At 44.8% G+C, this 14,884-nt stretch overlaps 1 long non-coding RNA gene across 1 annotated transcript; it reads left to right on the top strand.

Moving 5' to 3' along the window:
* The first annotated feature begins 6,536 nt into the window (after positions 1 to 6,536).
* LOC111929342 (uncharacterized) lies at positions 6,537 to 13,551 on the top strand. The gene is made up of 3 exons (XR_002864656.2): positions 6,537 to 6,605; positions 6,745 to 6,811; positions 11,625 to 13,551. It is a non-coding gene; the product is annotated as an uncharacterized LOC111929342 (long non-coding RNA).
* Positions 13,552 to 14,884: the final 1,333 nt, after the last annotated feature.

Genomic DNA, 14,884 nt, shown 5'->3' with positions numbered 1-14,884 from the left:
GGCTGTGAAGGTTTAGGGTAAATTTGTCCTGGAAAGCAGTTGCAAGGTCAGCCAGGGGATGAATTTGGTTTCTTCAGTGGACATGCCAGGCTAACACTGTGCCTACGCTGCAGACAGATTTCATTTGAAGCAAAGCTAAAATGGCAATGAAGACAAAGGAGCCTGAAATGTAATAGTTCAAGAAAAAGAGACTGAACTTGAGTTTGTTAATCAGTAGTTTTTAGATCTTCTTTTCTACTCCAATCCAAATAAGCTCTGGCTACCCATCTGTGTTATGACCATGCCCTCAAACACACACCCAGCCTCATGAAGCACCATTGTTCCATGGAAGCAGGTGGGGTTTGCTGTTGTGATCTTGAAATCAGACCTGCAAGAAGTTCATGCCGCAGTGTTCCTGTTTGCCTATCTCTGCTTGTTAATAGCAAAAAAAAAAAAAAAAAAACAGAACAAAAAAAACTGTTCTACATCTGCTGAGGCTGACGAGGTTTTATTTCGACACCTTGATGCCACCTGATCCATTTCGAGCAAGAATTTGCTGCTGCCTGGCAGCTGTGAATTGTCCAGGATGGTGCTTTCTTCCCCAGTTGTGCCCGAGGCAGATGCTGGTTAGGGATGGTTCCCTGTGCACAGCATCTCCTCTGCCGTGTGTCAGTCACGGGATCTGCTGGGCTTGCGTAAGCCCGTGGCGAGCTCTTCTGGCAGCGGGCTTTTCTACGCGCGGATCACCGCCAAGTGTTTCGGCAAGAGCGAGGGCTCCACGCTCTGCCAGCTCCCCACTGCTCCCACAGATGGTTCCAAAATCATCTGCGCAGATCATTTCCCTCCCCTGACACAGCGAGGTGTCTTCACGCCGCGGCGCAGACACAGGAAGGTTGTTTCAAAAGCAGAACCTCCGAGTTCTTCACTCACCAGTCATTCCTGAAAACCAACTCAAGTTTCTTTCTGAGTTTTATTTCATTTGCTCCCTAGCACAGCAGCAGCCAGGACAGGCATTACCATGAAATCCTGTTTATTGGTAAACTCAGTGACCTGCCCTGGTGAAAATCCCTTTCCAAAGTCCCACCCTGTTCCTCGGCAGTAGGTGCAACCACCGAGTGACGTTAGTTTTGTAGTTTGAGGCTTAAAAAAATAATACCCCAAACCAAACCAACGTGTAATAATTTGCAGATGTTGGCAGACGGCGATGATGCATGAGTTGAAGCTCTCTTTGGGTGCCAAACCACAAATATATATATCATTTTTTTTATAGTCTCCCATTCCTGGAACTGAAAGAGGCTTCAAAACAATCAATATGTAAACACAAATACACAGCACTCCTTTCTGAGCATCACCAGTGCTGCTACTGCTGCTACACACAGAGGGCTTTTTCTTAGTGGCTGTGTCCTTCCTCAGAGCAGTTTTTTGTCCTTTATTTACAGGCACAGGTCTGCAGGGCCAGTGCAGCTCCTGCAAAACGAGGGGAGGTGTTCACGCTGTCTGAACTTTTTAAGTTGCTGACCAGTGTAGGCTGTGTTAGGCTGAAACCAGGAAAGAGTTATGTTTTATTTACAGCTGGATTTCCTTACTTAGCAGCACCACTTCCAAGGGCTTTGAAAACTGAAGTTTTCTCTTTATTCCTTGAAATCTTTATCACAAGGGTGTTCCTTTCCATCCACTGTCCTCTGTGGGTATTTTGCTTCTAAACCAAAGGGGCCACCTTAGAAGATAAGTTTTCTTTTCACATGAGGGCCATGCAGAAAATGCCATCAAACTTAGTTTGAAGCTAATTTTGGTGTCTTTTTAACGCCTTTTCTTGCTGGGAAATGAGCTGATATCACCCTGACAACCCAGGGAGGGCCAGGTTTTGGTGAACTGCAAACCACTTGCAGCCACTTGCTATCAAAGTCAACTTTCCAGTAAGGTCTGCTGGGATATTTGTTGTTAGATTGTCAGAACTGGGACACCATTGGACTGGGATTTGTCCAGCCAGATATTGGAGAGAGAGGCTTCTTCCAAAAAAATTTATGGTTAGAAGTGCAGCAGCTGGCAGGTGAAGGAGTGAGAGGAGGGGACAATAATCAGGAGGGAATTTGATGTTTTCACATTCATTCTTGTATTCCTTTCTGCATTTATTTATTGCAGCTTTCCTGGCAAAGACAAAGGTAATAAGAAGACTTTAAAGAGGGTAATGAAGTTTCTGAGAGTTCTTTCCACAAATCTGCCCTGGAGCATGGGGGGAACTTGGGAGAAAACCCAGAAGTGCTTGTGAAGTGGCAAACTGAAGATGGAAGTGGTCACTGCTGGCCAAACACGGTGCAGGCTGGAAGCCCAGCACCCAAGAGAGATGGTGTGTGAAGGGATGATGAGATGCTGATGGTTTGGTGTGGCTTTGAGGGTGAGGCAAATTCCCCATGGACAGGGTGTACCAAGGTGAGAGCCCTGGTGAGGGAAAGCATCTCTCCTCCAGAAGTTTTTGAGATGTGTGGAAGCAGGAGGAACTTTTATTCATTAAGGCTAAAGAAAAAATGTGCAGCTGAGCACTGATGTGTTGGGAAGGTAGAATTAGAAAGAAATTATAAATGTGACTTTGTAGCCAGAAAGGCTAAGGAAGAAATACAAATGATAGCACGGTTTGAATAATTCAAAGAAACCAACCGGGCTGGTATGCCAGAACACATTCTTTCCTGCAATAAAACCAAGCTGAGACCCCTCATCCCAGCCTTATAAGGAAAGGTCTGAAGGACCCTGAGATAACTAAAAATATGCAAAAATAGCGATTTCTATAGGTTGTACACAAATGTTACTATATTAGTATACTTAGAAAGATTGGTTAGTTAAGGAATAGAATATTCAAAGGTATAGGTTATATAAGTAGTGGTATAGAAGAGCTCGGTCTCTTTTTGCTCTCTCTTTTTGCTCTCTTTTTCGGTCTCTTTTTGTTCTTTTCACTCTCTTTTGTTCTCTTACTTGCTCCTTTTTTCTGTCTCTCTTGCCCTCTCTCTTGCCCTCTCTTGTTCTCTCTCTACCTCTCTACCCCACGCCCTGAAATAAACTTCTAACACTTAACTCGATTATAGAGGTCTTTGCCGTGTCTCTGACCGTCCCCAGAAAGCGTCTCCTACACTGATGTAAGGGATTGACAGGCCACAGAGGGGATTTTTAGCTGCCTGGATGGATGGGAGATCACATAATTCAGAGAGATGACACAGAGAATTGTGTAAGCTGGACAGAGCAACCACAGGGACCTTTGATCTTACTGCTTAAATCCCAAATGATACAAAGGTATAGGAGAAACCAGGTGAAAAATGGGATTTTCTCCAGCAAAGTCTCATGTAAAGCACTGGGCTTAGCTAAGAAAAAAATAAGCATGTAGCTCTCCCTGCTCTCTGCAATTTCTTCTGGAAAAAAACAATTCTTCAACTCTAGGCTATGTGGAGCAAAAGAGATTCTGCAGGACATTTGAACTCATCTTGACATTTGAACTGTTTGCTGTAGTGAGCACTAATAAAGACGTGAATGAACTGTGCTCCAGGAAAGATCCATAGCTGGAATGGAGACCAAGGAGAACAGGGATTAGATGGTTGTGTAGGAACTGGGGTGGTTTGGTCTAGAAAAGTGAGGGATGGGAGACAATATCATAATACAAAAGGGTGCTGCAAAGATGATTCCATTCTCTTTCTCTGTGGTCATTAGGGCAAGAAGTCGCAGGCTTAAATTATGGCAGGAATAAGTCAGACATCAGGAAAAAAACTTTCTACCAGTCAAAATAGCAAAATCAGGTTCAAAGTGGCTGGAGAATCTCTGCAGTCTCTGTCATTGCAGGTTGTTTCCACCTGGGTGGTCAAAAATGGTTCATAAAGGATGGCTGGGCCTGCCCTGCTCCCAGGGATGGGCCTGACATCCCCATGAGGTCTCTCCCAGCCCTGAAGAATCTCCCTGAAGATGAGGCTGCCCACAAGAATTAACATGAAGGATTAAAGCAAGGCTTTAACCTAATTAATTTAAGATGGGATAGGTCCTCCTTTCACTTGCTAAAAGAAGTTTAAAATCTAGGGACCTAACCAACAGGCAGCTTCAGCTCAGGGTAAAGGGTGGCATGAGTAAAAACATTGGCTGGGTGAAGACTTGGAAAAGTTCATTTAACAAGCTCATTTAATGAGACTGAGGGTGTTTCCAGTGTGTCTCCATGTCAGGAAATTGTTAGAAGAGGGACTAGAATGAGAAAGGAAGAAAGGAACCACTCAAAATTCTGAATGGACTTGGAAGTAGAAGAAAAAAAAGAGACGAGTCTACAACTGGAGAGGCTTTAAAAGAAACTACTAGTATCAGAAAGGATAAAGTGCACTTATAATGTGAAAAGAAAAATGTTGGAAGAGGCATGGCTGTTCCTTCCAAGGGAAATCAGCAGACAGTTTAAGAAAGGGATCACATGCAGATAAGCCACCAACAAATCTCATTTCCTTTGTGCTTGGTCCCACAGTGCAGTCACAGAAGAGGGACCAAAAATGACAGAAGGGTCTGTGGGCTTCTTGTTCATCTTCTGCCGTGTGAAACTGGGAAACTTCACTCTGGAGAAGTGGAGACAGATGGAAGAGCGCAGTGATGAGTCAGAGGTGATGAGAAGAAAGCTGGGCTTTCTGCTATAGGATCCAGAGCAGATTCCTAGGTAGGAATCTCTCAGGACAGCTGGAAAGTGGGACAGGGTAATGATGGAGGGAATCAGTGGAGTCATGGAACAAAAGGCATCAGTAGTGTAAGGAAGAGACAGAGAAAAGAGGTGTCAGATGTGTGCAAGGGCTGCCAGTGGCCAGAGCAGACCTTGTGCTGGGAAGCAGGAGCCAGCAGGAGGGATTTGGAGGCATGTGAGAAGGAATCAGAGCTGTGGCACTGACTTTCAGGGAGGAAGGAGCTCGGAGTGGGTCCCAGCAAAATAAAAGCAGTCAGTGGTGACAGGTTGGGAAGTGTAAAAACACATATGTACAGTGACTGGGTGTGAAGAGAAGGATTGAGAGATGATGCACAAAGAAAGTGGGAAACAGATGGAAAGTTCTGATCTGGGGTGAGGGATGGGAAAGGACAAAGTGGAGTGACCAGCCTTTGGGCAAACGGGAGAGCACAGCCAGCAGCAGGGTGAGGGCAGTGGGAGATGAAGGAGGCAGAGGACAGATGCAGATGGAGAGCCAGGACTGGAACAAGGGTGAGGGATGGAACCTCTGAAATGAAGGAGAAAGCAAGTGAGGGTGAGTGTGCAGAGCTGCATTTCTGGAGAGAGCTGAAGGGAACCATGAGAGGCCTGGGGCTGAGTGAATTCTGGGCAGCTCATCTGCAATCCTGAGATCTCTCACCCCCAATGAATGTCCCTCCCAGCTCCTCTGTCTTCCTCCCCAGTACCTAATCAGCCTCTGAAGTTCTGAATCCCAACTGGAAGCCTCTCCAGTGGGGACAGCTAGCCCCTCCCCAGCTGGCAGCAGTGAGAATAAAAGGCACTTTGCCTTTTGTATTCAAAGCCCAGATACTTGTCCCCAAGATGAATCACAGGACTTCTGTGTCTTAGAAAGAAAAACCCAAGCCAGCAACTTGAAATTATGAACAAGCCTCGAGAGATCTGAATCTCTCTGTGCATTATCCTGAGCCCAAACAGCACAAGTGTTTGAGCAAAAGGCCATAAAGGCTTTCTGGGTAAATACTACATATTTTAAAATAAGTTTCAATGGCTGCTGTGTTTCTCTCCAGCTGGTGGGTGAAGGCAGCCCTCTGTACAGACTGTTTTCATTGCCTGGAATCTGCTGGCACCTGGAGCAACCTTTCTTTGGCTGTGCCCAGGAGCTGAGCTGCAGCCCACGGGGTGGAGAGAGCTGACTGGGACACCCGGAGGGTGACACTTCCTTGGCAGGTCCTCCTGCACAGCCTGTGCCAGTGGCTCTGTGGGAAGCCTGAGGAAGCTGCAGCTCTTCTCCTCCTGCCTCCAGGAAAGCTGCAGCACGTCACTGCCAGGGTGAGCATCGGTGCCATCGCCTCTCTCCTTTCCCCCAGGTCATTCCAAGGAATAGCAGCTCGCTCCAACAAAAAGTGCCCTATAAAGAGACAAACCAAAGCATCCCTCTGAAAAATGGGTTGGACTTGGCCGGAGTTCACAGTGTACGAGAGCACCAAGGTGTAAGCCAAGGCCAGGGGATTCATATCCAACAGACAGCTGAAAGAATGTGATTCCAATCTGAGCCCCTTTCTCATGGCCCACCTCTGGGAAAGACTACAGGATCTCACGCTCCACCAGCACTGGAGATCTTTGTCAAAATCAGGTTAATTTACTTCTTGTTTTTGCACAAACCAGGGCTATCAGGACTTTGCTTCTTTCTCAGGCACATCAGGTCAGTGGTGTCTGAGGCCTGCAGTGATGATGCACAATCTTGCACAACGACCTCTTGTTCTGGGACTGAAAGCTGCTTGTTTACATAGTATAAGATGGCCTTTCAGCCACACAATGTTGGTTCAGTTTAATGACACTTGTGAGTTTCCGTCAGATCACGATGCAGGAGAGCGGGCGAGGTTGCGCAACCCAGAGCAAAGTTTCCCATGCCTGCTGTGACTCAGTGTGTTCCTGGTGTCTTGGAAATAGGAATTAGAGAGTAAGGCAGCACATCCTAGCACTGTTTAAGTCGGGGTGTTGTGCTTTGGGGTTTTTTGTTTGTTTGTTTGTTTTAATTTAAGTGATCTTCTCTCACAGAGCAAACAACCTGCTAATTCTTATGTGCTCCATGTTTCCAGGGAGCAGCACCAGGAGAAACATCAGGCAGGATTCCTCTGAACCAGGCACCCTTAATCCCTTTTACAGGTGAGAAACAAATGTAAATCAGATGCAATTCCCCTCTTCTGGAGTGTCTGCAAGGTGCTCTGCCATTAAACACAATTACAGAGTGGAGCTCAAACCCAGCTTCCACTCCCAGCTTTAGGAAGCAGGACGGGGGCACTCAAAGTTCAGCCCCAGGTGTCTGTCTGCTCTTCAGCTGATGTGTAAGGACTGCTGAGTTCTCTCTCTGAAAGCTTCCCACAGCTGGTGTGGGATATCACCTGGCTCCTCCCCATGCTTCTCCTCTGGCCATGGGCAGATGTTGGGACAACTCTCCTGAGCTTCAGCTTCCTCCACCAGAACTCAGAACTCATCCAGCCTGGCCCTCAAGACTTCCAGGCTGCCTCTTAATGGTTAATATTATTGTTTAATGCCTAAATAACAATGCAGAATGTCCCTGGAGTGCATTTAATGAGTTGCCATTAGTCATAAGGATTCCACACTGTTGGTGAGTCTGTATTTGCAGAGCCTGGTGTCACGAGGATGTCACAAGGACAAAGCACTTGCAAAAAAAACATTATTATCACCATTTTAGCAGAGTGAAGCAAGCCTCTGAAGCCTCAAAAAGCCTGTATCAGCCAGGAACTGAAAGGAAAATCCCTTTCCAGTTCTACTGTAATTCAGATTTTGTTAACCACAACTATGTCTCAAACACCTGTAATGCTGAAATCTGATTTACTCTGATCTAATCTGATTTACTCAAAAAGTCAGCCAGCTGCTTCTCAGAGCTGTGATTAACATTTGGGCCCTAAATTTCAGTTTTTGCTTGGATTAATACAAACTTCTCAAGTCTGGAGCTGCCTCTGGTTGTCACAGTTTCATCTCAGCTCCATTCACTACAGGCAGGTGTTTTGCTATTGCATGTCTGCAGAAGGAGCCTTGTCTAATCATTTCATATTTTCTCTTTTTTTTCCTGGATAAAACTGTATATATTTCACCAAATAAATTTCACCATGAAGACCTACATCTCTTTGAACTAAATAATAATCTAAATAAGTTGATTCTGTAGCAGCCCTCTCAGCAGGTCGGCATTGACACTTGAAAATGCATTTTCTCTGTTTGTTTTTCCTCATCCTTTCTTTAAAGAAGTGTTTTTTTAAAATATTTTCTTATATATATATATATATATATATTTGTGGGATTTTTTTCTCCAGAGCTCAACATCTAGAGCTCTACTACAATTTAGCTCTTTTTTTCCAAGTCCATTTCTTGGCTCTACAAAGCAGCTGCACTCCCTGGAGATCCTTTATTGTAACTGTGTAAAATATTATGAAGTGTGGGAAAAATCTTGATCTCTTGTTGTTTTTGTATTTCTTTGTGGAGGGGGGGTTTTTTCTTCCCCCCTTCCCCAAGAAAATTGATTTATGGGAGAGGTCTCAGCCAGCCCTTCTCATTACCTCAGGGTTCTTTTATGGTTTGATATGAAATACAGCCAGCATTTAAAAATCTTTCCTTGACTCCTTACCCAATGGTACCCCCATGCTGGGGGATGTTTCCTCTTCCTTCTTCTTCTCTCTTTGGGATATTTGCTTCCAGGTTTGCTGCTGGATTGGGAGCTGCTCCTCCATGGCTTTGGGTGAAGCTTCCTTGGCTTCACTCACCCTTCACACACTGATGCTGCTCTTCCCTTCCTCTCTGGCTTCCTGCACTTGGTTGGTTGATTTCTTATTTGATTTTCCTTCTTCCTTTTATGATTCTGGAAACATATTCCTGACTATTAGAGAGTAAACACACCAGGCTGGCATTTTTCTCTCTCACACACCTTTTTTTCTGACAGAGGTCATGACTTTTTGACTCAAATAACAAAACAAAAGAAAACAAAAAAAAAAGGAAAAAATGGGATATGAGAGAAGTTAACAGGTTGGGCTGGTTAGGGAGTTGTATTTCCTCTCTTGATGGGTTCTCTGGTATGAATGCAACTGCACATGTAATGGGCTAGGTACTGATGAATGTCCAATGATTATAAAATTGTGTTTAAATACATAAATGTGGAGGGGAAAATTCACAAGGGATGTCTGACCAATTTTTCTGATTGCAAGGCTGCCTGGAAGACCTTGATTCCCCTCTGGGCAGGGATGGTGAGCACAGACAAGGAGGCTTCCTACCCCCAGGGTGACCCATCCTTGCAAGGCTGGGTAACTTTTTCTTTTCTTTTCTTTTCTTTTCTTTTCTTTTCTTTTCTTTTCTTTTCTTTTCTTTTCTTTTCTTTTCTTTTCTTTTCTTTTCTTTTCTTTTCTTTTCTTTTCTTTTCTTTTCTTTTCTTTTCTTTTCTTTTCTTTCCCTTTCCCTTTCCCTTTCCCTTTCCCTTTCCCTTTCCCTTTCCCTTTCCCTTTCCCTTTCCCTTTCCCTTTCCCTTTCCCTTTCCCTTTCCCTTTCCCTTTCCCTTTCCCTTTCCCTTTCCCTTTCCCTTTCCCTTTCCCTTTCCCTTTCCCTTTCCCTTTCCCTTTCCCTTTCCCTTTCCCTTTCCCTTTCCCTTCCCTTTCCTTTCCCTTTCCTTTCCCTTTCCTCTTTTCTTCTTTTCTTTTCCTCTTTTCTTTTCCTCTTTTCTTTTCCTCTTTTCTTTTCCTCTCCTCTTCTCTTCTCTTCTCTTCTCTTCTCTTCTCTTCTCTTCTCTTCTCTTCTCTTCTCTTCTCTTCTCTTCTCTTCTCTTCTCTTCTCTTCTCTTCTCTTCTCTTCTCTTCTCTTCTCTTCTCTTCTCTTCTCTTCTCTTCTCTTCTCTTCTCTTCTCTTCTCTTCTCTTCTCTTCTCTTCTCTTCTCTTCTCTTCTCTTCTCTTCTCTTCTCTTCTCTTCTCTTCTCTTCTCTTCTCTTCTCTTCTCTTCTCTTCTCTTCTCTTCTCTTCTCTTCTCTTCTCTTCTCTTCTCTTCCCACACCTTCCCCTCTTTCTTTCTTATTTCCACAGAGTTTTGCAAATTCTGTATTTGAGGAGCAGGGCTTGTCCCCAGGGAATAAATGCCATAATCCTCTGTGCTGAGCTACAAAGTCCTTTGCTAACACTTGGACAGGTGGAGGGATGAATTCACACAAGTTCAAGATATTTATCTACTGCTTTAAAAATACACATTGAAGTTCTAACAGGCCCGTGAAGTTTGACTTCTCATTTTATAAAAGAATTCTTTTAAAATTCTTATAAAATCGGTATAAGATATTTAAGAAGGTGGAGTGATTCAGAGGGAAATTCAAACCTAAATCTAAATTTTCAAGTGCAATCACACCCAGGCTCAGCACAGGCCTGTTTAGTTGTTTTGTTTATTTTTTTCCTGAGCTACTACTGAAAATGCCAAGCCAGCACGGCCTCTGTTCCATGGAAAACGTTGTGAAAGTTTTGATTCGATTTAATTTTACTCCTATTTCCCAGAAACTGGAAATTTGCTTTCTGAAAACACTGAAAACAGGCTGTTTACTAATGAAATAAATAATTGCAGCTGGGAGGCTGAGGACAGCGATGATTTCCTAAGTGGCTGCCAGGATGATGGGGAGCTGTGGCTCGGAGCAAGCGCTGCCTCCAGCTCAGCACAAGGCACAGCGAGCCTGGCAGCTCTGGTGCCACGGCTTTAGCTTGAAAATCAGCATTTCCATGCCTGACAGGAGAAAAAAAGTGAAGGTTTCTACTCAAAGGAGAGGTTGCAGCCACCTGGGGGTCGGGCTCTGCTGCCAGGGAACAGGGACAGGAGGAGAGCTCAGGCCTCAGGCTGGGCCAGGGGAGGCTCAGGGTGGGCAGCAGCAGGAATTTGCCCATGGAAAGGGAGCTCAGGCCTTGGCAGGGGCTGCCCAGGGAGCTTTGCAGTGCCCATCCCTGCAGGTGTCACCTGGACGTGGCACTCAGGGCTCTGGGCTGGGGACAAGGTGGGCATCAGCTGGGACTCTGTGATTTGGAGCTCTGTTCCAACATAAATTGTTCTACAATTAGGACTAAATTCAAAAACATCTTAAAGCTCATCCAGTTCCAGCCCCTGCCATGGACAGGGACACCTTCCACTGTCCCAGGTTGCTCCAAGCCCCAACTTGGTCATGGACACTTCTAGAAATGGGGCAGCCACAGCTGCTCTGGGCAGAAAGAAAGGTGATAACCAAAAAGCACACGATCTATTTTTATGAAAAGGTGTATTTTGAAGAGTAGATTTTTTGACCCCTTTCCACTTCTCTGATGGTTCAAGTTTTATCAACTGTGAGACCAGCATGCTTCAAGTCTTGCTCCTTTCCTCAGTCTCTTGGGCCCCATATTTGATAATTTTTCAGTCCCTGACTCATGCTAATGGCCCACACAAAGATGAGCCAGATAAACAGGAATGTCCCCTACAACAACGCCAAATATTGCAAACTGGTTCTGCAGCAATGAAAGAAACTTTTTTTGATTTTATAGGGACACTTCTTAATGCATTTAAGAGTTTACACTTTCATTTCAGAGGGCTGGAACAATAACACATCACATCCTGCCAAGGGCTGCTGAACACAGACGGGGTTGCTGTTATTTACATGAATTTACATAATTCACAGACCAAGAATCATTTGATGCAGGGATAAATGATACAAAACGAGATAGGTTGCAGCAAAATTTGCAGTTCAGCTTGTGGTCATCCTGGGGCAGATAGGGGCAGGATTTATTGTCTTCAATATTTCAATATCTTCAATATTTGTTTTCAGATTATTCCCACAGCTCTCCTCGGTGTGTGCTGTGTTTCCTATCTGTCCTCGGTATCCAACACTTCCAGACAGACCCAGTGCAGAGAACAAAGTTGGTTGTGGTGGTTTTTAATTAAGTGAACATGCTGGTAAAGTGTTTTTTTTTTGCTTTTGAGGTACCAAGGTTTTGCCTGCTGGAGGTGGAATGTGGTCCTGCTTTGCTTCCATCCCACTCGGAGCAGGTTAATGCTCCGGAGGCCTCTCTGCTTAGATCTCCCTTCGTTCCCAAAGCCCTGCCTCTGGTGTGAGGTGATGGATGCCTGGAAATGAACTGTGGGGGGATTTATTCCGGGAGAGGAGATAAAAATAATTCAGCCTGTTTCTCTTTGCCCTGAAACGTTGGACGTTTTGCGTGAATTATGAGCAGCCAATGCATCTTGTTCTCGAGAGGGTCAGCTGGGGAAAAAGGGTTTGGAGCTGGCAAGATAAGCCTTCCCTAGAAACTGGGGTGGACTTACACATCCAGAAATAACCCAGAGTTTTCAAAGTTTGGGGGGCTGTCCTGTGACTTAGAGGGGAAAAAAAATAATCCCTAGGACATGAAATCCGAACAACAAAAGGCAGCACTTCTGCAGAGCAGCTAAATTGAGAAGCAAAGAGAAAGTACCAGGAAGGGCCATTGGAGAATAGTGCCACTGGAATGAAATAGATAACTTGGGAGGCAGGGAATTTCCCCAGGCACGATTTGGCTGCGTGCCTGCCCCAGTAAAGAACTTTTTGACATTAAGGCAACAGCAGAGGGAAGCTGGGACTTTCAAAGGCAGTTTATCTCCAGTTGTTCAAGTCTTATTTTCTAATTGGCCTGGACTCTGGGCCATTAAAAGGGTTGACAAATGCTACAGGAGTAAGAGTATTAGTAACTAATGCACTTAATGGTCTTGAATAGACTTGATAGACATGAGGAATGAGTTCTCCTTTATTTCACAGGAGTGCAAAGGAACATTGCCATAGGCATTAATTGCATTTAATTCCATGTTAGGGCCTATTCATCCTACCAACAACTTGGAAAACAGCTTAGGAGTAAATGTGATTCTCTCTGGAAGTGTTTCTTCTCATCAAATGCTGCAGATACACAAAACTGAAAATATTTTTGTGACACGGCAATGAGTTTTTAATTTATATTTTTTTTAATGCAGTCTTAAACCAACCTGCTTTTCTGAGTGTAAAAATTGCCTCTCCAAAACAAGTAGAAGTACAGATGGATGCAATATTTTTATTTTGTGCTTCAGATGATACCATATGCCAAGCCTTAGGAGGTGCTCAACTGCCAAGGAGGTACAAATAGAGATTTACACAAGGTGAAACTGAAAGGTGAAACTGCCACGTTTTCACACAGCAGGGCTCAGTGAAGTGCCTGTCCTCAGAAAAATGGTGGCTTCTCAGTTGAGAAATTCTAGTTTTGCTTTGTGTCACAGCAATTTCCCTGGAATTACCTTCTCTGTGACCCCTCAGGGTAACTGGGAGTGCTCAGTTTTAGCTGAGGGAGGACGTGGGGAATGTTTGTGAAGTAATGGGTAATGGCTGGGGGTTCAGAAGGTGGGTAAGGGCTTTAAAAATTCATATTTTTAATGTGGTTAATGGCTGAGGATTCAGAAGGTGGGTAATGGCTTCAAAAATTCACATTTTTGTGGGTGGGTAATGGTTGAGGATTCAGAAGGGGCTTGAGGACCATCAGTGCCTTTTCAGAGCACATCTCCTGTCAATTGGTCAGGCAGTGAACTATCCCGATTTTCACTTCATACCAAGCCCACAGGCAGCACATACAGCATGACATCCCAAATAATTCTCCAGGCTGTGGGTATGGAAACACTGTCCAGGAAACAGAAGGGGTCAGATGATCTCTTTTGGGGCCAGCAGGCCACAGACAGCTGAGCCATTTCCATAACACCTTCCTCCACCTCCCCTGCACTCACCTGCCTCGTCGTTCAGTGGGATTTGTTTGGGTGGGAAAAGTCCTTAAGGAAAAAAAATCAATTTATTAAACGTGAAACAAGCTCATCCTAACCTAAAACATTACAACATTAAATGTGTTTCTTTTCCAAATTCGCAACTCTTATTTTCAAATAGGTTTGGGCTGTATTAATATATTAATTATTAGTTTTTATAGCAAACTCATTATCTCCTCCCTCTTCAATATTTCACTGCAACTTTATATTATGCCTCTGCTATTTATTGGCAGGTTATCTTTGGATAGAAAAAGAATAGAAATAGAATAAAGGACATAGAATTGTAATTTGCAGAACTTAAAATATTCCTTAAAGGGTCGAGATGCAAAAGCACTGCAATTCGCTAAAAGATGACTTGTAAAAAGTTGGGAAAATGTCTAGATAATTAGAGTGACCCAGGCTTCCATAACTTCCTTGGTAATATCAGTTATGAATTAGGGAGGATACACTCTTCCCAGAGATAGAACCCTGGAGATAAAATATTTCCACGGTTTGCAGGAAAACCACACGGGGCGGTTGGACGGGCGCCACGCGGACCCGGCGTTTTTGGGTCATCTCCCGGTGCCAGTGACCAAAAAGATGCTTCCAAAAATCCATCAGTTGGGAGTGGGGGTGTGGATAAATGTCAGCAGCCACGCTGAGCCACGCTGAGCTCCCACCACCCAGCGTGAGGGAGAGCTGTGTGCCCACCTTCCCCAGGTGCCAGCTGGAATTGAGCGTGCCAGGCTCCCCCCGAAGCCCAGAGCTGTGGATGGAGGAAAGGAATTTCCCCCAGGAGTTATTCCGTGAGATTTCACTGCCACCCTCGGAACAAACCCATCTGTAGCTCTGTGGCTTTGCTGGACAATTTGTTTGCAGGAAAGATGGAGGAATGACTGTGGTCACCCACAGAACCATTGGATGGTACGCTGGTGCTCCTGTGGGTGTTTTCCTTGTTCATTTCACCACAATTTAGCAATTATTCATCCCTGCCTTTTAAAGGCTGCCCAGACAATGGTGGTATGAGCTATTGCATCTTCCCAGGCCCCACTGTGGGTGGGAAGGGGGATGTTCCCAGGGGTTTCCAGCAGGAATTGGGCTGATTTGAGGAGAAATGCTCATTCTCTGGGCTGATGTCACCGCTCTCCCTGTGCGATGTGTGGTACAAGAGATCCTTTCCTGTTACCTGTTCAGAACCCTCATCACTGCCCAGATTAAAAATGCAAAGAGAGACAAAGGCTGGGATCCTGCCTGCATCAGGGATAAAAAGTGGTGGGGAGCACAAGGAGATTGACTCAGGACCAGGATGCCCATCTGGAGAACACCTTTTCCCCTGAATCTGTGTAAGCACACAGATGAAACAGGATTTTTGGCCACTAACTTGGAGGCACAGAGTGTGTGCCTTTGTCTCTTTGTCTCTTTGGCTCTGAGATCCAAGAAAACACTGAGCT

This window comes from Cyanistes caeruleus, chromosome 3 (assembly GCF_971803275.1).
Source record: "Cyanistes caeruleus chromosome 3, bCyaCae1.hap1.1, whole genome shotgun sequence".
Taxonomy (NCBI): Eukaryota; Metazoa; Chordata; class Aves; order Passeriformes; family Paridae; genus Cyanistes; species Cyanistes caeruleus.
This window is presented reverse-complemented; position numbering and strand designations above follow the sequence as displayed.